Source organism: Meriones unguiculatus, chromosome 5 (genome assembly GCF_030254825.1).
Source record: "Meriones unguiculatus strain TT.TT164.6M chromosome 5, Bangor_MerUng_6.1, whole genome shotgun sequence".
Lineage (NCBI taxonomy): Eukaryota > Metazoa > Chordata > Mammalia > Rodentia > Muridae > Meriones > Meriones unguiculatus.
In genome coordinates, this window is record NC_083353.1 from 46,164,975 (window position 1) to 46,188,775 (window position 23,801).

Sequence of the window (23,801 nt, forward strand, 5' to 3'; positions counted from 1 at the left end):
TATTTCAGTTCTCTCTTCATTCTTTCACTCTACTAGCAAATATTCTTAATGAAGTTTCGTTACAAAAGTTGAGATTTGTGAACTCCAAAAACAGACTTCTTCAAATATCACCCACAACCTGACACCTTCATAGAGTGTGACTTGAGCGCTCTGAGGCTGAAGTCGACTCCTGTGGACTACGTGGATGGCCTTGTGCCTGTGTCTGGGACCCACAGGAGTGACATGAGATGAAGTGTACACACCAAACATGGAAGTGTGCCCAGCCCACGGTGGTCTCTGTGACGTGCAGCTGCCACTCTCCTCATGAGGTATGTGTGCATGTGGCCTGGGAGAGTTAAGGCAGCTCCGTTAATGACTGCTCAGCTCTGTCCCTGTCTGAAACAAAGAAACAGACATGGGGAAAGAAAACAAACGATGTAACCCCTGTGCAATCCTCTGCTGTGCTCCCATGGGCTTCTGTCTCTTTGAATCCTGACACGCGTCTGTTCACCTCGACCATGTTTCAATACCAGAAGTCGAGGTGAACAGACACATGTGGTCAAATATTAGCAAAGCAGATTCTAACATTTCCTCTCCTTTCACATGAGAATTCACAGTGGGTTGTGTGAATGCAAATAAAAGTACAGTTACATGAGCTTCCAAGCCATTCCATTATATGGTTCCAATGGAGGGAAAGCATCCAAGCCAACATGAATGGTATATGCTCTAGGATTCTGATGTCATCTCTCCATCAAGTTATTTCTCCAGACTCAAAGGTCCTGACTCTAAACTTTACACCAGGAAGTTTGTCAAATGGTCTGCTGGCAGAATGTCTCTGAGGGAACACATGCATTAACTTTCACTGTAACATCACACATACGGAGGAGGTGATGTAACCAACAGCAGTGCTTGTGGTGGTGGGCACTGGTTGGTATGTTTAAGAGACAGAGACAGGAGGACCCCAGCTTTGAACCTAGACAAGATATACCCGTAAGGGCTTTCAAATGGGTACGTGGGTAGAAAACTTGATCTTGAGTCAATTCTCACAACCTATGTAAAGGGAGAGAGAGAGCCAACTCTACAAATCTGCCCTCTGGCACACATAAGGACATTGAATTTTTCATGTTTTACAGTGAAATGTATTAAAATATTAAAAGAGTTATTTAAAAATCAAGGCTGTAAGGTGAGACTGTTTTATAGTTATTTAGACCATGTGACTAACATCAGGTATCAAGGGGAAAAATATTAAAAGTCATAAACTCAAGGTTCCATCTAAGAACTCAGGAGGAAAAGCCATCGATGTAATTCAGCATATAAACAAACAGAAAGAAAAAAAATCATATGGTCATCTCATTAGATGCTGAAAAAGGCTTTGACAAAATCCAACACCCCTTAATGTTTAAAGTCTTGGAGAGGTCAGGGATACAGGGCACATAGCTAAACACAAAAGCAATATACAGCCAGCCTATAGCCAACATCAAAATAAGGGGAGAGAAACTCAAATGATTTGAATTTTGTTTTGTTTTTAAAACGACAACTTCTCTTATTGAGACTCACTCAGGTCAATGTATCAAGTTGACTACTGAAGATAACTAGGAGATTTTATTTGGTCCCTTCAAAGCATGTTGCAAGGTCCTTTCACATGGTATATGGAAGTGGGCTGCACTGCTACTGAATTTTTATCAAGGTGACACAAGCTAGGGTCATGTGGGAAGAAAGAACCTCAATCCTCCATCAGACTGTCTTATGGGCAAATCTGCAGGATATTTTCTTAACTCATGATGGATGTGGTAGGTTCCACTCAGTGTGGAAGGTGCCATCCTTGGGCAGGTGGTATGACAGAGCAAGCAAGCAGGAGCAAGGGCAGTAAGCAGGCAGTGTTCTTCTGTAGCCTCTGCCTCAGTTCCTGCCTCAAGGTTCCTGCCCTGGGTTTCTGCCCTGATTTTCTGTAGGTACAAGGTTACTGTGTTATTCAAATGCTGCCTTCTGTACCCCTCACATCTGGCTGAAATCCTTGTTCTGAGAATCACCTGTCTCGAGGTTATATAAACTGTGCTCCTCAATAGTCCCAGGTATGCCCATGAGGCTGCTGACAGCAAACTGATGAGCAATGGAGAGAATAGGGTTCAACTGCCTGCCAGCCAGGGGAGGAGGAGTTAGAGGAGGAAATAGGGGATTTAGCCAAGGGAGAAGTCTAAGAGACACCAGGAGAAGCAGCTAGGCAGGAAAACTACAAAGTGCAAGTATCTCTGGGATACGTGCTGGGAGGAAACCAGATTAGCTTAGAGAGTTAAGAATAGAGTAATAACTGCTCAGTATTTTGTTGTGAAGCTTGTTATTAAACAAATATTAGTCTCAATTGTTTTGTGATAGTTGAGTTAAGAGAGAAACTAAAAACAAAGTTATATAAAATAACTGGAAGCGGGTGAAGAAGACAATCATGAACAGCCTCAGACATCTGTGCTGCTGCTGCCTGCCACCTGCTAAGACAAAGGCCGCCTCATGTAAGAACATGACTCCAATGAAAAGGGACCTTGGAGCCACCCTCAGCACCAGATGAGTGCATTATTTCACTTCATTTTATTCACTTTTCCTTCTGTCCTTTGTAACTAATCTCTCCCTAGTGCTATAGTTTCCAGTCTGCCTGTCCTACCTGCCCTAAGATGGGTTCCCAGGTTGAGAATTGAGGCCTACAAGCAGCCTGATGGGAATTCTTTAGAAGGAGCCTCCTGCCATCCTTTTGCTAGAGCCCCGCACCCACACACATGCCAAACCCATCACAGGTTACATTGCTTGAGTCCTCAGACCCAACTCAGAACAAAGCCTGGAAAACTCAGTCTTGGAGTGACTGCAGTGGTAGCTGTGCCCTCTCTTGACACCAATTCTGCCCTAGTTACTCACCTCTTGCATATCTATTCTTGTTCCTTCAAGGCGACCATTCACATTGGATCCCACACTCACCACCACATGCCACACTGTGAGGGTGTGATAGATGTCCTGACAAGTCTAACTAGAGACTCTTGGAGGAGCAACCCACTGTGTCTCATCAGGACTGTCTGCATGGTCTTCTTCTGCTGCCTGGTAAGGGTGATCCCCTCTCAGAGGGGAGGGATGGTCAACGAAACAGCCACTGAATTCATGCCAGAGACAGTCCCTGTTCCCATTACCAGGAAACCCACGTGGAGACCGAGCTGCCCTGGACTTCATCTGTGCAGGGGGTCTAGGTTATCTCCATGATGGTCCTTATTTCGAGTATCAGTCTCAGAAAAGAATCCTGGGCCCAGATTGTTTGGTTCTGTTGCTCTCCTTGTGGGGCTCTTTACACTCCCAGGCTTTCTATCTTCCCCTTCTTTCATAGGTTCCCTGCACTCTGCCGAAAGTTTGGCTATGAGTCTCAGCATCTGCTTTGATATCCTGCAGGGTAGAGTCTTTCAGAGGCCTCCTGTGGTACGCTCCTATCTTGTTCCCGGTTTTCTCCCTCTTCTGATTTCTCTCTTGTTTGACTTTCTGAGTGAGGATTGAGCATCTGACCCATGGTCCTCTTTCTTGTTTAGCTTCTTTAGGAGTACAGCTTTTAGTATGTTTATCTTATATTATATTTCTAATACCTCATCACATCTTACTCATATCTCCAGAACAGAAATGGACAGAGGACAGGGACAATAAGAATGACAGAATCCTACTACACCTGTATCTTGACAACTGTGGCAGTCACAGGTGTCCTTCTTTGCTTTCTAGTGTGATAAAACTATGAACAGAAACATCTTGGGGAGAAAACGGTTTATTTCAGCATATACTTCCAACATTACAGGCCATCACCAAGGAAATATTTTTTAATATTTTAATACATTTCACTGTAAAACATGAAAATTTCAATGTCCTTATGTGTGCCAGAGGGCAGATTTGCAGAGTTGGCTCTCTCTCTCCCTTTACATAGGTTGTGAGAATTGACTCAAGATCAAGTTTTCTACCCACGTACCAATTTGAAAGCCCTTACGGGTATATCTTGTCTAGATTCAAAGCTGGGGTCCTCCTGTCTCTGTCTCTTAAACATACCAACCAGTGCCCACCACCACAACCACTGCTGTTGGTTACATCACCTCCTCCGTATGTGTGATGTTACAGTGAAAGTTAATGCATGTGTTCCCTCAGAGACATTCTGCCAGCAGACCATTTGACAAACTTCCTGGTGTAAAGTTTAGACTCAGGACCTTGGAGTCTGGAGAAATAACTGGATGGAGAGATGACATCAGAATCCTAGAGCATCTACCATTCATGTTGGCTTGGATGCTTTCCCTTCCATTGGAACCATATAATGGAATGGCTTGGAAGCTCATGTAACTACACTTCTATTTGCATTCACACAGCCCACTGTGAATTCTCATGCGAAAGGAGAGGAAATGTTAGAATCTGCTTTGCTAATATTTGACCATATGTGTCTGTTCACCTCTACTTCTGGTATTGAAACATGGTCGAGGTGAACAGACGCGTGTCAGGATTCAAAGAGACAGAAGCCCATGGGAGCAGATCAGAGGATTGCACAGAGGTTACATCGTTTGCTTTCTTTCCCCATGTCTGTTTCTTTGTTTCAGACAGGGACAGAGCTGAGCAGTCATTAACGGAGCTGCCTTAACTCTCCCAGGCAACAGGCACACATCCCTCATGAGGAGAGTGGCAGCTGCACGTCACAGAGACCACCGTGGGCTGGGCACACTTCCATGTTTGGTGTGTACACTTCATCTCATGTCACTCCTGTGGGTCCCAGACACAGGCACAAAGCTGTCCACATAGTCCACAGGAGTCGACTTCAGCCTCAGAGCACTCAAGTCAAACTCTATGAAGGTGTCAGGTTGTGGGTGAAATTTGAAGAAGTCTGTTTTTGGAGTTCACAAATCTCAACTTTTGTAAGAGAAATTCATTAAGAATATTTGCTAGTAGAGTAAAAGAATGAAGAGAGAACTGAAATAAATGGCCCTGTCCTTGTCAAACCCACAAACATACTGTCTTTTGATTTCTAATTTAATGGAATCGTCCTCATTCAAATCCACCAAAACTAGCTGTTTGTGTACCTGACAGCAAGAGAACAGCAGATGAAGGCAGGGAAAGTTCCCAGAGATGCTTGCACAGGAGACAGCGAGAAAGGGAGTGTGTTCTGTGATGCACAGCAGTTGTTAATTTATATGAGGCCTTCTGGGGCTGGGGTGAACTGAAGTTGAGGTTTTAAGTGGAAAATGATGAATTGGGCTGACCTGATAGGATTTCCTGAGGTGAGGCATGGTTGGATCTATGGCCAAGGCTGTGTCTGGCATGAAAAGAATCTTTTGGTTTTCCTGCAAGGTTTGCTCTATGCTTCTCGACCTCATAAGATGTATCAGAACAGCAAACTGTCCACTAACAATAACCTCAGAAACCCCTTCTTCTCTGACATAAGCATCAGGAGCTCATGTAACAGTATCCTTTCCCTCCTCAATGTCCTCACATTCAATAGTGGACACAAGCCCAGCCTCACTGACCTGTCCATTGGCTTACGTGACCTAATCCACCTTCTGCTGCTGCTGGTTGTAAACTTCATAGGCAGATATTTTAATGTTTCAGAGGACGGGATGACATCATATATAAATTGCTTTTCTTCTTAAATAGATTTCTAAGGGGGTCTCTCCATTTGTACCTCTTGCCTCCTGACTGATCTGCAGGCCATCCCCCTCAATCCTAGACACTGAAGGTGACAAACTGCTTGGCCACATGTTACAACTTATAGTGGTTGTTTGCCATGTCTTCTTTCTATTCGTCCATTTCTAGCAACCTTATCATCTGTCTCCATGGTTGTTACCATTAATGTGACCTCACACCACCTACTCTATATTACTGAATATTGCTCTTTTGTATGCCTCAGTTTCCCCAGGAAGTACATTAGATCAGCACTGTTCATCTTCTGGGAAGCATTCTTTTTGGAGTCATGGCCCTCTCAAGTAGGTCTGTGGTGTCTCTCTTGTGCAGGCACAGAGAGCAGGCCTTGCATATTCACAGCACCAGCCTTTCTCCAAAAGTATCCCCAAAGCAAAGGGCCACCTGGACCATCCTGCTGCTCATGAGCTTCTTCATGCTGATGTCCATCTTAGATGGCTTTATCTTCTGCTCAAGACATACGTTCAAAAATGATCCAATATTCTACTGTATCAGATTCTTGTGAGCCTTAGGTACACCAATGTTTGTCTCTTCGTGTTCATCAGCAGTTTAAAGGATATAATCATTGTCTAAAGGTCCATGTGTGAGAGAACAGTGACTATTTGATTATTTAGTGATGGTGAGAATCCCTAAGATGAGGCTATCTTGGCATCAGAACCGTGATTCACTATTAACATGCTGTGTTGTAGAGACTTTCTGCAGGGGCTTCAGCTCACAGCACACTCTGTATCAAAGCCTCAGAAGACTGCCAGTCCTACCTCAGGGCTCCAGCACCTGCCTTCAGAGTGAAGGGTTGTCTGTTTTGTAAAATCTCCACATTTGTGGGTGAGGAGATGATCAGTGGGTAAGAGCACTTGCTGGGCAAAAATAATGACCTGGGCTGGATGACTAAGGGCTTCATCTAAAGCTCACAGTGTCATGTTTTGTACCAGGGCTCATAATGTGTTTCATAGAACTGTTTTGGTTCTGAAACACAATTGCATATAGTTGCAGACCCAGTTCCTGCCTCTGTCAGCGAGGATGAACCTGAACATTCAGGCTGCTCATGGAGCAGAACCCAGCTTGTTCTCAGCCTCAGCTGTGTTCCATCTGCCTGTGGTCACCCTGGCTCTCCAGCTCTGCCTTGAGTGCCCTGCATTGCATCTGCTTTCTTTCACAATTCACCTTCAGATTTCACTCACAGCTAAAATCCTGCAACTACAAGTTTGGAAATGCTGAAGAAAACAGTTAATAAAAAAGCTGCTCCAAGGGAAGACTGACCTGGGGAAAGGTCACACCCTGTAGAAGGAAGACCCTTGGGTGGGTAGGAAATTCATGGGAGTTCCTGAATCTCAGAAGAGAGGCATTACAGGGAGCTAAATTAATTAGAATTATATCAAAAGTTCAACGTGAGAAAAGACATGGTTGTCCATTTGGTGCAAACTTTCTGATCACTCCAGCAGGTGTGGCAAGGGAGCTCAGATAAAGTTTGTTCTCAGCCCTCCCCAGGAGGCTGTTATCAGGACACAGGGAGTAAGATCACCAGGCAGAGAAGATTCTCCACTGGGATGCCAGGTCTCCATGACCCCATCAGGAACATGTCAACTTCTACAGACACAGAAATAACATGTCACAGAGAGGCCTTAAATTCTCCCTTCACCTAAGATTTACAGGATCTCCTCAAGCGCACAGTCCTCCCCTGCCATGTCAATCTGGGTAAGTGCTCTGCACCCAAGAGCAAATTCAGAAGGTGGTAGGAACCCAGGCAGGCTGTGGGAGGAGAAGGCTAAAGAGGGGTTTTCAGCAGCTACAGAGGAGATGCTGAGCTCTGACAGACCAACACCACAAGGGACTGTGTTCTGCAAGGGGTAACAAAAAAGTTTTCTTCTTAACATACTCTTTTCCTTAATTTATAAACTTTAAAATTACTATAGAATTTACGTTCATTTCTGTGAACTAAATAACTCACACTGTATACCTGGATAAGCTGTTTAGTTACATTTCTTTTACTGATTTACCTATTCCTAGGATAAATTATCAGGGAAGTGAAAGGTCTGGAGAGCTTACTTTCCTGAGTTGTGCATCTGTAACTTTGGTGTGCACACAACTGTTTTCATGTAACATCTTCTGTGCTGTGAGGTATAAAACTTCCAAATTCTGTGTAAGTAGTAGAGTCTATAGATTCAAACTCTCATTCCACAGAGGGAGCTCCCCACAGGACTGCAATGTATATTCTAGTGTTTGCTCATGGCCTCTATTCTTCTCAGCTCAATTTCAGAGATCACAAAGTAGTGCTGTCGGCTCCTAGCCTCTGCTGGCCTGATAGGAAGTGTCATTAAATGGCTATGATGATGAGGTTTCCAGGACACTAACTATCAATGCACAGTGACAGTGGCATATTCCCTTCCCTGCCTCACTGAGATCAGGAATTATGGGAAGAGCTGGTTGCATGTTTTGTCTTTTCTCTATGTTCTCCCCCATGTACTCTGTGCAATTTTTTATGAGAGAAAAACGTGAATCTTTTTTCTTTGAGGAAACTTTAGAGAACTGAACCCCCTCACCCTGTCCTGCTGTCTTTATTTCGTTTCCGGGCTTATCCCAAAGCTCATCTTTACTTGAACCTATGTGAAGAGATGGACAGGAACTGACCTCCCTCTCCTGTCACTGAGGCAATGAGCACACTGGGAGGGAGGTCACAGCTCTTAGTAGCAAAGCCAAGCCTCTCCTGAGGCTCCTTGGGTGCTGGGGGAGCAGGTTGTGCTTCAGCACTGTGCAGGGTCCAGTGTTTCTGCCTGGAGTCTGTGCCATGCTGCCCCTCAGGTACATCCACTCTTGCTCTTTCTGGAGGCTGATTTGGAAACCCTGTAAGACATCCTCACTCATACTCTGAGCTCAGAGATGCTGTATAAAGGCTTCAAAGTTCAAAAACACAATTCTCATCCAGGCTTTCAGAAACAGTCAGGATTCCTTAGCCCAAAGGTTCTTCATGATTTGCCTATAACGTTACCACAGTTCATTTATTTCTGGCATCTCTGGAATCAGCACTGGCATATGCTCACTGATGGTTTTGCCTTACCCGAAGTACCAGCCATTTCTCCCTAGTTTCTTTCTAGTTTTAAAGTTAGGATTGTGCCAAAGCTAGACAACCTGATTGAGTAACCTCCAGCCATTTTCATTGAGCAGGGACAGTGTCTCCACCAACCCCCTCTATGTGCTGATGCTATGGATTGTGGGTTGTCCATGATTTGGGTAACTGTGGGCTGACACAGGCTAAAGTCATGGCTTCTTGAATTCCTGCAGTACAGGTAGTTCAATTCCTCCCCCTACCCCTGAGCAGCTGTAGCCTTCACAATTGGCTTTAACTGAGGAGCTCTCAGGTTCTGCTTGGTCATTTCTTGCTCTGTGCATGTTTTATTTCCTAATCTGCACAAAAGCCTTCCCTTCCTATTCTCCAATAGCCTCTTCTACTAGGACCTATTTCACAAATGAGTGATTTTTTTCTGGTTCCATGTACTGAGTTTCATGCCTCTGGGAAGCAGCTTATTTTGTTGCTTTGTATAAAGTGCAATCATACTACATGTTACAACAGGCTATACCAGTCCTGTGACAGCTTACTCCCTCCTGTCTTCTCCTCTTGGCTGGATGAGGTGGCCCTTAACCCATTTTGCATATCAGAGAGTGTGTGTCCTGTGAAGTGGCCCTTAACGCATTCTGCAGGTCTGAGAGTGTGGGTCCTATCTCCTGGTTTTCAAAACCATACTCAGCCAGACAGATGAGCTGATAAGGGTCAGCTGGGTGGAGACAGGCTAGAAGATTCTCTGTGGCTTGTTCCTGAAGAGAGAAAAACTCACCAGAAGGTTTTCTATAGAAATTATAATCTGCCTGGAATCTGCATGCTTTACTGGTCCTTATTGTATAAGATTTAGATATATCTGTCAGTGCATGTCATCTTTAGCTATTTGGATGACGAGAGACATGTAGGTCCCTCCTGGCAGCTTGTATGTTTTCTCTTTAGCTACTATGGTATTCCATGTCCAGGATATAAGTGGTTTCAAACCCGGAATCCCTGAAGCCGTGATGTTAGGAATATCAATGAGGATGCACATCCTCTGTAGCTGCATGACTCTCCTAAGAGTTTTAGGTTTGTAGGGCTGTGGTTTCTGAAGAGATGGTGAAAACAGCACAGCTTGTGCCCCACTCTGCAGAGCTGACAGCTCACTGCCTGAGCAGTCTGATAGTGTGATGTGCTCATAAAGACCAAGTTTCTTTTTCTTCTTTCTTTTCTTGTTAGCTCAGTGGAATTAAAGAAAAAAATGTGCATTTCCAGAAATGACATGAGAAAAAGCATTTTAGAACCCTTTTGCCTTTTAGTTAGCCAGTGCTGATACACATGCAATGCAAACTATTAGTTAAAATCTACAGGTGTGTTTTCCTTCCATGAAATAATTATAGAATATGCACCTGCCTCTCAGTGCAGAGACCATAAAATGACATTCAGAGTATGTGCTTCCGATGACATTTGTAAATGTAGTTTGTAATGCTAAAAAGCTGTAAATAAACCTTGGAAACAATGGAGCCCCATCAGTCTCTCCATTGTTTTCTTGAGCTGTCACAGCACAACTCTAATGTCTGAGTTGTTCAAAGTAGAGACAACTGCCATTTTATCTGCTCAATGGAAAACAGAACTGCCCCCAACCTACTGTGTTCTGCTTCTTGTGACTGGGATTTGGAAAACTAACCCCTGAGCTTTATAAAAAATAATTGAGCACCACTCATTTAATCAACACTCTACTGCTATCTGGAGTACATGGTCCATAATCTTATAAAAGATTAACCTTTTCTAATGTTGCTACAGAACATTTATTTCAGAAAATCTCCTTTATTCGGTGTTTTCACCAACCATCTGCTTCAGGTCTAAATCCTGACATGGTACCCTGTACTTGTGAAATTTTATCCCTTTTGCCTGTCCTTAGTATCTTCTATGACAATGTCCCGTGGTTGTCACATGCCAGTAGGATTTTCCAGGTGTGGTGACAATGTCACATGGTTTACAGAAGTATAAAACAATTTCACCCTACACACATGACTGTCAGTGATAAGTTTTTTTTTTAAATTTTCATCAATTACACTTTATTCATTCTGCATCCCCCCATAAGCCCCTCCCTCCTCCCCTCCCAATCCCACCCTCCCTCCTCTCTCTGCTTGCATGCCACTCCCCAAGTCCACTAATAGGGGAGGTTCTCCTCTCCTTTCTGAACTTAGTCTGTCAGTTCACATCAAAAGTGGCTGCATTGTCCTCTACTATGGCCTGGTAAGACTGCTCCCCCCCTCAGAGGGAGGTGATCTAAGAGCAGGCTAATCAGATTATGTCAGAGGCAGTCCCTCTTCACATTACTATGTAACCCAATTGGACTCTGAACTGCCCTGGGCTACATCTGTGCAGGGGTTCTGGGTTATCTCCATGAATAGTCCTTGGTTGGAGTATGAATCTCTGGGAAGTTCCCTGTGTTCAAATTTTCTTGTTCTGTTGCTCTCCTTGTGGAGACCCTGTCTTCTCCAGCTCTTACTATTTTCCAGTTCTTACCTAAAATTCCATTCACTCTGCCCAACAGTAGCCCATCAGGCTCAGCATCTGCTTTGATAGTCTGCAGGGCAGGGGCTTTCAGAGGCCCTCTGTGGTAGGTTCCTAGGTTGTTTCCTGTTTTCTTCTTCTTCTGATGTCCATCCTCTTTGCCTTTCCGGATGGGGATTGGACATTTTAGTTAGGGTCCTATCTCTTGCTTAGTTTCTTTAGATGCACAGGTTTTAGTGGGTTTGTCTTATGTTGTATGTCTATATGAGTGAGTATATACCATGTGTGTCTTTTTGCTTCTGGGACAACTCACTCCGGATGATCCTTTCCAGATCCCACCATTTACCTGCAAATTTCATGATTTCCTTATTTTTCATTGCTGAGTAATATTCCATTGTGTAGATGTACCACAATTTCTGCATCCATTCTTCAGTTAAGGGGCATCTGGGTTGTTTCCAGCTTCTGGCTATTACAAATAAAGCTGCTACAAACATGGTTGAGCAAATGTACTCTTTGTGTACTTGAGCCTCTTTTGGATATATGCCCAGTAGTGGTATGGCTGGATCTTCAGGAAGCGCTATTCCTAGTTGTCTGAGAAAGCGCCAGATTGATTTCCAGAGTGGTTGTACTAGTTTACATTTCCACCAGCAGTGTAGAAGGGTTCCCCTTTCTCCACAACCTCTCCAGCATGTATTGTCACTTGAGTTTTTGATCTTGGCCATTCTCTTGGGTGTAAGGTGAAATCTCAGGGTTGTTTTGATTTGCATTTCCCTAATGGCTAGTGAGGTTGAGCATTTCTTTAAGTGCTTCTCTGCCATTCGGTATTCCTCTACAGAGAATTCTCTGTTTAGCTCTGTTCCCCATTTTTTAAGTGGATTACTTAGTTTGCTGCTTTTCAGCTTCTTTAGTTCTTTATATATACTGGATATGAGTCCTCTGTCAGATAAAGGGTTGATGAAGATTCTTTCCCAATCTGTAGGTGGTCGCTTTTTTTTTGATGACGGTGTCCTTTGCTTTGCAGAAGCTTTCCAGTTTCATGAGGTCCCATTTATTGGTTGTTGCTCTTAGAGCCTGTGATGTTGGTGTTCTGTTCAGGAAGTTTTCCCCTGTACCAATGAGTTCTAGGGTATTTCCCACTTTTTTTTTCAAGCTGATTTAATGTGTCTGGTTTTATGTTGAGGTCTTTGATCCACTTGGACTTCAGTTTTGTTCAGGGTGACAAGTATGGATCTATTTTCATTTTTCTACATGTAGACATCTAGTTAGACCAGCACCATTTGTTGAAGATGCTCTTTTTTCCATTGTATGGTTTTGGCGTCTTTGTCAAAGATCAGCTGTCCATAAGTGTGTGGGTTTATTTCTGGGTCCTCTGTTCGGTTCCATTGATCCACCATTCTGTTTCTATGCCAGTACCATGCAGTTTTTAAAACTGTTGCTCTATAGTACAACTTAAGATCAGGGATGGAGATACCTCCGGAAGATCTTTTATTGTAGAGGATTGTTTTAGCAATTCTGGGTTTCTTGTTATTCCAGATGAAGTTGAGAATTTTTCTTTCCAGGTCTGTAAAGAATTGTGTTGGTAATTTGATGGGCATTGCATTGAATCTGTAGATTGCTTTTGGTAAGATGGCCATTTTTACTATGTTAATCTTGCCAAGCCATGAGCATGGGAGATCTTTCCATCTTCTCATATCTTCTTCTAATTCTTTCTTCAGAGATTTGAAATTTTTTTCATACAAGTCTTTGACTTCCTTGGTTAGGGTTACTCTGAGGTACCTTATGTCATTTGTGGCTATTGTGAAGGGTGTTGTTTCCCTAATTTCTTTCTCAGCCCTTTTGTCTTTTGTATACAAGAGGGCTACTGATTTTTTTGAGTTAATTTTGTATCCGGCCACTTTGCTGAAGGTGTTTATCAGCTGTAGGATTTCCCTGGTAGAGTTTTTGGGGTCACTCACGTATACTATCATATCATCTGCAAATAGTGATAATTTGACTTCTTCCTTTCCAATTTGTATCCCCTTGATCTCCTTCAACTGTCTTATTGATCTACCAAGGACTTCCAGTACTATGTTGAAGAGATATGGAGAGAGTGGGCAGCCTTGTCTTGTCCCTGATTTCAGTGGGATTGCTTTAAGTTTCTCTCCGTTCAGTTTGATGTTGGCTATAGGCTTGCTGTATATCGCCTTTAGATATGTGCCTTGTATCCCTGATCTCTCCAATACTTTGAACATAAATGGATGTTGGATTTTGTCAATGGCTTTTTCAGCATCTAGGGAGATTATCATGTGGTTTTTTTCTTTCAGTTTGTTAATATGGTGGATCACATTGATGGATTTCCGTATATTGAACCACCCCTGCATACCTGGGATGAAGCCTCCTTGGTCATAGTCGATAATATCTTTGATGTGTTCTTGGATTCGGTTTGCAAGTATTTTATTAAGTATTTTTGCATCAATGTTCATAAGGGAGATTGGCCGGAAATTCTCTTTCTCTGTTGAGTTTTTGTGAGGTTTAGGTACCAAGGTGACTGTGGCTTCATAGAATGAATTTGGTAATATTCCTTCTGTTTCTATTTTGTGGAATAGTTTGAAGAGAATTGGTGTTAGCTCTTCTTTGAAGGTCTGGTAGAATTCTGCGCTGAAGCCATCTGGTCCAGCCCTTTTTTTGGATGGGAGACTTTTGATGACCGCTTCTATTTCTCTGGGGGATATAGGATTATTTAGTTGATTTACCTGGTCCTGATTCAGCTTTGGTAAGTCAAATCGATCAAGAAAATTGTCCATTTCATTTAGATTTTCAAATTTTGTGGCATATAGACTTTTGAAGTAAGTCCTAGTGATTGTTTGGATTTCCTCAGTGTCTGTAGTTATATCCCCCTTTTCATTTCTGATTTTGTTGATTTGGGTGGTGTCTCTGCCTTTTAGTTAGCCTGGCTAAGGGTTTGTCGATCTTGTTGATTTTCTCAAAGAATCAGCTCTTGGTTTCATTGATTCTTTGAATTGTTTTATTTGTTTCCAATTGATTGATTTCAGCCCTGAGTTTGATTATTTCCAGCCGTCTACTCCTTCTTGGTGTGTCTGCTTCTTCTTTTTCTAGGGTTTTTAAGTGAGCCATTAGGGTGCTTGAATGAGCTGTCTCGAATTTCTTCTTGAAGGCACTTAGTGCTATGAACTTTCCTCTTAGCACTGCTTTCATTGTGTCCCACAAGTTCGGGTATGTTGTGTCTTCATTTTCATTGATTTCTAGAAAGACTTTAATTTCTTTCTTTATTTCTTCCCTGACCCAGCTGTCATTTAATAACAAGTTGTTCAGTTTCCATGTGTGTGTAGGCTTTTTGTTATTTCTGTTATTGTTGAGGTCCAGCTTTATTCCATGGTGATCAGACAAGATACATGGGATTATTTCAATCTTCTTGTATCTGTTGAGGCTTGCTTTGTGACCCATTATATGGTCTATTTTGGAGAAGGTTCCATGAGGTGCTGAGAAGAAGGTAAATTCTTTTGTGTTTGGTTGTAAAGTTCTGTAAATGTCTGTTAGGTCCATTTGATTCATGACCTCTGTCAGAGACATTGTTTCTTTGTTTAATTTCTGTTTTGTTGACCTGTCCTTTGTTGAGAGTGGGGTGTTGAGGTCTCCCACTATTAATGTGTGGGGATCTATATGTGCTTTAAATTTTATCAATGTTTCTTTCACAAATGTGGGTGCCCCTGTATTTGGGGCATAGATGTTCAGGATTGTGATGTCTTCCTGGTGGAATTTTCCCTTGATGAGTATGAAGTGTCCTTCCCCACCTCTTTTGATTAATTTTGGTTGAAAGTCTATTTTATCAGATATTAGAATGGCTACTCCTGCTTGCTTCTTGGGTCCGTTTGCTTGGAAAGTCTTCTTCCAACCCTTTACCCTCAGGTAATGTCTATCTTTGTGTCTTAGGTGTGTTTCTTGTATACAACAGATTGCTGGGTTTAGTTTACGTATCCATTCTGTTAATCTGTGTCTTTTATTGGAGAGTTGAGTCCATTGATGTTGAGAGAGATTAATGACCAGTGGCTGTTAGATCTCTTGGTTTTGATGTTGGCTGTGGTCATACTGTTGTGTGCTTGGTTCCTTTTTGTTTTACTGAAGTGAGGTTATTTATTTCCTGTGTTTTCTTGAATGTAGCTAGCTTTTTGGTTTGTATTTTCCCTTCCAGTTTCTTCTGTAATGCTGGATTTCTTTGTAGGTATTGTTGAAATTTGTTTTTGTCATTGAATATCTTGTTTTCTCTATCTATGAGGACTGAGAATTTTGCGGAGTATAGTAGCCTTGGGTGACATCTGTGTTCTCTTAGAGTCTGCATGATATCTGTCCAGGCCCTTCTGGCTTTCATAGTCTCTGTTGAAAAGTCAAGTGTGATTCTAATGGGTTTGCCATTATATGTTACTTGGCCTTTTTCCCTTGCAGCTTTTAGTATTTTTTCTTTGTTCTGTATACTTACTGTTTTGATTATTATGTGGCGAGAGGATTTTCTTTTCTGGTCAAATTTGTTGGGTGTTCTGTAAGCCTCGTGTATTCTAATTGGGCTCTCCTTTAGCTTGGGGAAATTTTCTTCAATGATTTTGTTGAAAATATTTTCTGGGCCTTGGAGAAGGGAGTCTTCTTTTTCCTCTATACCTATTATTCTTAGGTTTTGTCTTTTCATATTGTCTTGCATTTCTTGGACGGTCTGTGTCAGGAATTTTTCGGATTTAACATTTTCTTTGACAGATACATCGATTTCTTCCATTGTATCTTTTACACCTGAGATTCTTTCTTCCATCTCTTGTAGTATGTTGGTTATGCTTATCTCTGTAGTTCCTGTTTTCTTCCCTAGATTCTTCCTTTCCATTATTTCTTCCATTTGTGTTTTCTTTAATTTTTCCAATTCTATCTTCAGGTCTTGAGTTGTTTTGTTTACTTCCTTCACCTGTCTGATTGTACTTTCCTGTTTTTCTTTTAGTTCCTTCAACTCTGTTTCTATCATTTCATTCAGTGTTTTAAGCATTTCCTTTCTAAAGGCCATAAACTGTTTGGTTGCAGCTTCCTCTATTTCTTTACGGATGGCAATATTCTGTTTGAGTTTATCTTCCTCTATGTCTTTACGAATCTTATTTGTTTCCTCTGTTATCATCTTCATGAGCATACTTGTTAGGTCATCTTCTTGGATTTCAGTTATGGTGGGGTTTCCAGGGCTACTTGCCCCTGGGTAATTGGGTTCTGGAGATGCCATATTGCTCTGTCTTTTGTTGCTTGAGCTTTTACGCTGGCCTCTACCCATTGTGTTATCTTAGGTGTTTGGGGTTATTTTCTGGTGGTTCCTTGGGATCCTGTGGTGGAGAGAATCCCCTTTGCAGAAAGCTGGTTTTTCCTGAAGGATGTCTTCTCAGCTTTTTGTCTATAGTCCCTGGATGGCTGGTGTTTTTTCAGGAGTTGCTCACCTCAGGGATATAGACCTGAGTGGTAACTGTGGTCTTTGTTAGTCGAGAGGGTTCTCCTCTCACCCAGGGAAGTCCTGAGGGCAGCTGCCCTGTTTCTGGGTTTCTTGTTGTAAATTTAATGATCAGCTGCTGTGACCCAGTTGGACATCAGGCGTGCCTCAACTGTTTGTTCCTGTGTCTGGAGCACAGCTGAGTGCTGGCGCCTCGGCCCCACTAGACTGCTAGACTTTTTCTAGGGAAGGATTGGGTGATTTAGGTCAGTACAGTTTCCTTCCTTCCCCGCGGATTCTCTGGAGACACAGACTCCCAGTGTCTTTTTTTGCCCTGGTGCACACTGCTCAGTGTCAGCCAGCTGGCTGGCCGCAGTAACTGCCTGTTCCTGGAGCACAGCTGTGTGATGGCGGCTCAGTCTCTGCCAGCTGTCTGGTGCTCAGAAACTGCCTGTGACTGCCTTTGCGGCTTTTGGGAGCCTGAGTGCCTCCCTAAGCTGGGTAATTTTCCGGGGACCTTTTCAAGTTGGGGGTGAGCTGTGTGCTCTGACATCAGACCCGCCGTTTCTATGTCCGGCGGCGAATCAGGCGCACAGGCAGGCAGGGCTGTGTGCCGGAACCTGGGTCCCTGGCTCTGGCTCCGGGCTGGCTCCTGGGGTGCCCGTGGAACCCGCCCGAGTCTTTTCCAGGGGATGTCTGGGTGACCTAAGTCCGGTCCCAATCGTTTCCTGTACCCTGGGGTTATCTCTCGACTGAAAATTCCAGTCTCTGATAGTGTGGTGCACACGGTTCAGTCTGGGACCGTGACCAGAGACACTGGCTTGTGGCTCTGTGCTGGGGCTGGGGCTGGCGGCGGGCAGCCAAGTGTCTGGCGGAACCGGGATCTCTTCCCTGGTTTAGCAGGGTGAGTTAAAAGCTGATTGAATCCCCCACTGAGGGGTATCCTCTCACCTGGGAAACACAATGACTGTGTTTTAGGGCCGAGAGTTCTGATTGCTGTTCACTGTGCTGATCCTGCTGTGCTGCTGCTCAGAATGAGAGTCTTCCCGGCGCTGCCATCTTGCCCCTCCTGTTTGATAAGTTTTTACTATAACACAGGAATTTGTTTACAAAATTCCATCTGCTGCATGCATGGTGTCTGTGCTGGAAAGTTTTATGGTGGCTTGAAACAAGCTGGAATTATTTCAGAAGAGGGCACCGCAGTTGAGGAAAGATCCTCAGCAGACCAGCCTGTGGGCAAGCACCTGGTACAAGTCTTGATGGATGTTGATTTCATATGGATGGCTGTGCTCACTGTGAACAGTGCCGTCCCTGCCTGCTGGTCCCAGGTGCTACAAAAGTAGGTTGAGCAAGCTCTAAGGAGCAAGATGGTGAGCAACACTACTCCATCGCCTCTCCATCAGTTCCTGCCTCCAGTCCCTGTCTTGAGTTCTCTCCTAGCTTCCCTGGCTGGGGACCTTCTGGCTGTGTGGTAAAATAATCCCTCCTCTCCCCACAGCAACAGAAACCCTGAGCAAGACAGGAAGTGACTAGGCCGTGAGGTATGACTACGACAGACCTGACCTTAGGTTTTTCGAGAACTGTGGAAAGGTTTTGAAACTTTGGGCTATAAAATACATAGAGTGCTGATACTCCAGTGGATTATTTGGTGTGATATTAGAATGTAATGCTGAGACCAGAGCAGATGATGGAGGATTGTCTTACACATTTCCATAGGGAAGCTTGAAAGTCCCTTAAAGATTATATGAGGGTCACTCATATTTTGAGTTAAGAACCATTAAAGTGTTTCATCCTGTGGAGCTCCTGTCCTCTCCATGTCATACTAACTCCCCCTTCTTTCATATGATTGCCTGCACTCTGCCCAAGTTTTGGTTATAAGTCTCAGCATCTGCTTTGATACACTGCTAGGCAGAGTCTTTCAGAGGCCCTCTGTAGTAGGCTCCTGTCCTGGGCACAGAGGGCTATTCTGAGACTGTTTCTCCAACCAAGGATCATGCATGGATATAACCTAAAACCCCTGCTTGGATGGAGCCCATGGCAACTCATTATCTGAGTGAGTACCCAGTAAGGGGAACAGGGACTGTCTCTAACATGAAGTCAATGGCTGGCTCTTTTCCCTTCCCACCACCTCTACTAGGCCACAGAGGAGGACATTTCAGCCTATCCTAGAGAAATCTGATAAGCTAGGGTCAGGTGGAAGGGGAGGAGTACCTCCCCTGTGAGTGTACTTAGAGTGGGGCAGGGAGGAGATGAGGGAGGGAAAGTGAGATTGGGAGGAAATGAGGGAGGGGGCTACAGCTGGGATACAAAGTAAATAAACTCTAACTAATATAAAAATAATTTTTTTTCAATGCAGTTTATTCAGGAACCTTGAACAATCCTCGGACCCTGGGGAAAGCCAGCCCACAGCTTAAATAGCCTCTGGGTAGCCAACCCAGGCGTGCCACGTGGGCAATGCAGATAGGTCCACATACAGGGAAGCAAGCCAGATCCTTAGCCTTAGCCAAATGTGGAATTGTTCGTGACAGAGAGCACTCACCATTGGAAAGGTGGAAGGCGGAGACCAGCTCCATCTTTAAGGCATAGCATTCCGCAGCTCTCTACAGTTCCCCCTTTTTGTTTTAGACGCATCAGGCAAGAGTCGAGGTCTGATCTCTGATATTAGAAATAAATTGGGACTTTGTACCGATGTTCATTTAGGTGTCATCCACCCAAAGAGCATCAGACTCGTCCGATACCCTTTTCTCAGGCCATAGTAGAGGACAATGCAGCTACTTTTGATGTGAACTGACAGACTAAAAATAAAAATTTAATTAAAAAATAACCACTAAAATGAAACCTTTGCCTTGCAGGAACAATTAAAATCCTCTGAAGTATTTTCTCAGCTTCAGCACACTGACACTGTGGTCTAAATACTGTTGAGGCTGCATCTCATTCTGGTAGCCAAACTTGGTAGCTCAGGAGTCTTTCAGGTGTTGAAGACCAGCCTGGTCTATAGAGGGAGTTCAGGACAGCCAAGGCTACATAGACAAAACCTTGTCTCAAAAAACAAACAAACAAATAAACAAAGGGGTTTTCAGGTGATACTGGTTCTGAAACATGCAGGGATCATGGAGTGAAGCTGTGACTTGGCACCATACGACTGTATAGAGTCCCTGAAGAGAGCCAAGAGGCCACGTTGCAGTGCAGATCCAGCCATTTGGAGATGTCAGTATCACATGCCAGCAGCAGCTGCTGTGGGCAAGGCCAGTTTGAACCTAGGAGACAGCTGTGTGGAAGGCTTTGCCAGCACTGTGGAGGAGCCCAGAAGATCACTGGTGAGTCCCAGAAGCCTGGCACTGAGAGTTATGCTGTTGGACTTTGTTGAACTTGATTGTGACTGTGCCCTGGTTCTTACCTTTCACATAAGAAAATATTTATTTTTATTTTACAGGAGCCCACAAAGTCTCTTGACTCTGAACACTTAAAGGGATTTTGGAGATTTACCTTGAGTTTGGAGTTCTAGAGAGACTGTGGGTATTTTAGAGAGACTTTGAAAATGTTAGAGAAACTAGATGTTTTAGAGAGTTGAATATTTTGTAGAGGTTTTGAATGTGGAAAGAGACTTGAGATATTGAACTTTTAAAAAATGGAACTTTTCTATTGCAATGTTGACATTAGTTTAATATCTTGGGAACAACAAAATTGAGAGACAAAGTTATAGTGTAACAGAGATGTGTTTAGTGTCAGGTAGACAGGGGGTCAGCTGTGGCAGCTGTTTTTGTCTCTTGTTTGTTAAATCAACCACTAGACTCAATTGGGAAGGGAACCTCAGCTGAGAAAATGACCCACTAGGTTGTGCTATGGGCAAGTGTGTGATGAATTTTCTTGATTGGTGATCTATGTGAGAGGGCCCACATCACTGTGGGTGCAGGCTCTGGGCTCAGGGATCTGGATACTAGAGAACACAGACTGAGAAATCCATGAGACCCAAGCTAGTAAGCAGTGTCCTTCAGTGACAGGTGCCTTAGTTCTTGCCCCAGGTTCCTGCCTCAAGTCCTTACCCTGCTTCCCTGCACAATGGATTATAAGCTGTAAGATGAAATAAAGGCTTCCCAACCCCATTTGGTTTTGGTCATGGTGGCTTATTAGTCTGTGTCTAAATCAAAGAAACTACAATAATTCAACAGCATGTACACCACATTTATTAATATAAACCTGGAGCCAGCATATCAGGTACCTGGTAAGTACCGCTCCATTATGGAGAGAGGGAATGTTGACTTCTATGGAGTCTGCCTTTCAAGACTGAGTTGGACCATTTTTCTTTAATTAATTCTGTAATATGGGACAGATCCAAGTCTGTTATAACTGTAGTTCTATTTACTCCCTGACTTCACACGCTGAAGGAGAAAGACACAGCATATACTCCTGCTGACATTTGCCCATTCTGCCCTTCTCTTGGAACAGTTTTGGACTGGGATCAGAACCATGCAAGATGAAGATACAGAGCAGCGATCAAAGACTGAATCGTCCACCAGAGTTCTCTGAAAACACTCCATGCCAATGTGCTACTGTTTTCTGATTTGTCTTTTATCTTTTGTTTCAGGCAGTGACAGAGCTGAACAGTCTTTATGAGCTGCCTGAACTCTCCCAGAGCACAAACATAAGCCGCCAACACATCCACAGAGACCATCATGTGCTGGAATTCTCCCATGTTTGGTGTGTAAACAGTGTGTTCTTGCTCACCCAGTGTCTCTCTGACACAAGCACTCTGCTCTTCACATGTTCAAGAGGAGGTGGCTGGGACCCGGCCTCAGAGTATTGAAGGACATACTTGGAGGAAACAGTAGATCATGAATAAAATCAGAAACATCTGGATTCATAGATTACAACCCCCAACATGTGCTATAGAAATTTTCTAAGAAATTAGGATTTTCAATAGAGTACAGATAGCCTTGAATAGAATAAGTGCATACCCAATCCATGGGACCGTTTATATTGGCAAGTTCTGCTTCTTCTTTTTTTTTTCTTTTACACAATCCTTCTCATTCAGACTCTACCCAAAATAGTAAAACTGTCTATAATGTGCCTGGCCATCAAGATGTTGTGGGTAAAAACCAAGTAAGATGCTGCTCCTGCTCTAGGAAAACCCAAACTTACAAAACATGAAAGCACATAATTGTTGCAGCTCTTAATGTTGAGGGAGATCACACACCGGTGCAGCCACCATGGGACACAGGGTCCAGCCATGGCTCAGCTTAGGACAAGTGAGAGCAGGAGGATGGTCTGTGGGGTGTGAGGTAGAATGGAGGTCTTCAGTGGAATAAGCATTCAGGAGCATCTGCATGTTTTCCTGAGGCCAGAAGACTGGTATGGAGTGGTGTGTGAGGTCTTGCTCATGGTGAGTCATTGTTTTACTTTTCTCCTCATCCACTCTTTGTTTCCACACAAGATGACTTCACACTCTTCTGACATAAGGAACACCTTCTTCTCTGAAATTGGCATTGGGATCTCAGCCAACAGCTTCCTTCTTCTCTTCTACATCTTCAAGTTCATTCGTGGGCACAGGCCCAGGCCCACTGAGGTGCACATTGTTCTGCTGTCCCTAATCCACCTACTGATGCTAATGTTCATAGCATTCATAGCCATGGACATTTTTATTTCTTTGAGGGGATGGGATGACACCATATGTAAACTCATTGTCTACTTGTACAGAATTTTTAGGGGCCTCTCCCTTTGTACCACCAGCCTGCTGAGTGTCCTCCAGGCCATCATCCTCAGTCCCAGAAGCTCCTGTCTAGCCAAGTTCAAGCACAAATCTGCCCATTACATCTCATGTGCCCTTCTTTTTCTGAGTGTCCTCTATATGCTCATTAGCAGTCATCTCTTAGTATCAATTTTTGCCACTCCCAATTTGACTTCAAATAACTTCATGTATGTTACTAGGTCCTGTTCTGTCCTACCCATGAGTTACCTCATGAAAAGCACATTTTGTACACTGATGGCCATCAGGGAAGTCTTTCTTATTAGTGTTATGGTCATCTCGACTTGGTACATGGTGGCTCTCTTGTGCAGGCACAGGAAGCAGGCCCAGCATCTTCACAGCACCAGGCTTTCTCCAAAAGCATGCCCAGAGCAAAGAGCTAACAGGGCCTTCCTTCTGCTCATGAGTTTCTTCGTGTTGATGTCCATCTTGGATAGCTTTATCTCCTGCTCAAGAACTATGTTCCTGAATGATCCAACATCTTACTATATCCGACTCTTTGTGGTCCACAGCTATGCCACAATCAGCCCTTTTGTGTTTATGAGCACTGAAAAACATGTCGTTAACTTTTTCAGGTCTATGTGTGGGAGGACATAAATGTTTGAATATTCATTGATCATTGATGGGCACATTTCTTTATAAGAGGACCCAATACACTGGCATCAGAACTGTCAGTCATGGCATGGTGTTCACGTGCTTTGGCGTACATGAAAATCTGAAGCAGTGTTTTTGTTTTTGTTTTTGTTTTTCTGTTAAAATTATTTACTTTAACCTGTGTGGTAACAAACATTTAGCAGAAAATTAAACCTCATCCCTTTTGTGATATGACCAGGGCAATTTTGTTTCATTTCATTTTATTTTATTTTATTTTATTTTATTTTATTTCATCTTTTTTCTCAATGCGTCATTATGGGAATCCTATGAGGTGGCTCTCATGCATCATGGCCGTGGACAGCTCACACTGTTTTGAAGGATGTAACCATGTCTAACACATTTCAATATTTTAATTTCCTGTGGTATAGCTATTTTGACAAATTAAATGAGGAGGCATTTCTTGCCATAAATAGTTCTATACTCCAGAAAGAAAGGAATTGTACACAGAACTTTCAGAAGAGAATTCTTTGCAAGAAGCACATGTGATGTATACAGCAATGCGAACAACAACTGGATTTAAAATTCTCAGAGTTATCAGAACTTTTGACCCAAACACAGCCTCTGTACAGCACAGGACCTCGTTCAGTCTTACGGTGCAAGGCAGTTAATTCCAGCACTGGTCACTGAGGTATGGTGCCCTGGAAAACAGGAAAGACCAGCACCACTGGCCAGCTCCCTGAAGGTTCAACACTCTACACTACATTTCTTCTAAAACCAAATTCCTCCTCCTTTCACCTCTGCTATAA

The 23,801-nt window shown here is 43.3% G+C and overlaps 1 pseudogene; it reads left to right on the forward strand.

Annotated features, from left to right (window-relative positions):
* The first annotated feature begins 22,104 nt into the window (after nucleotides 1–22,104).
* Nucleotides 22,105–23,017, forward strand: LOC132653993 (vomeronasal type-1 receptor 94-like; annotated as a pseudogene).
* The last annotated feature ends 784 nt before the right edge of the window (nucleotides 23,018–23,801 follow it).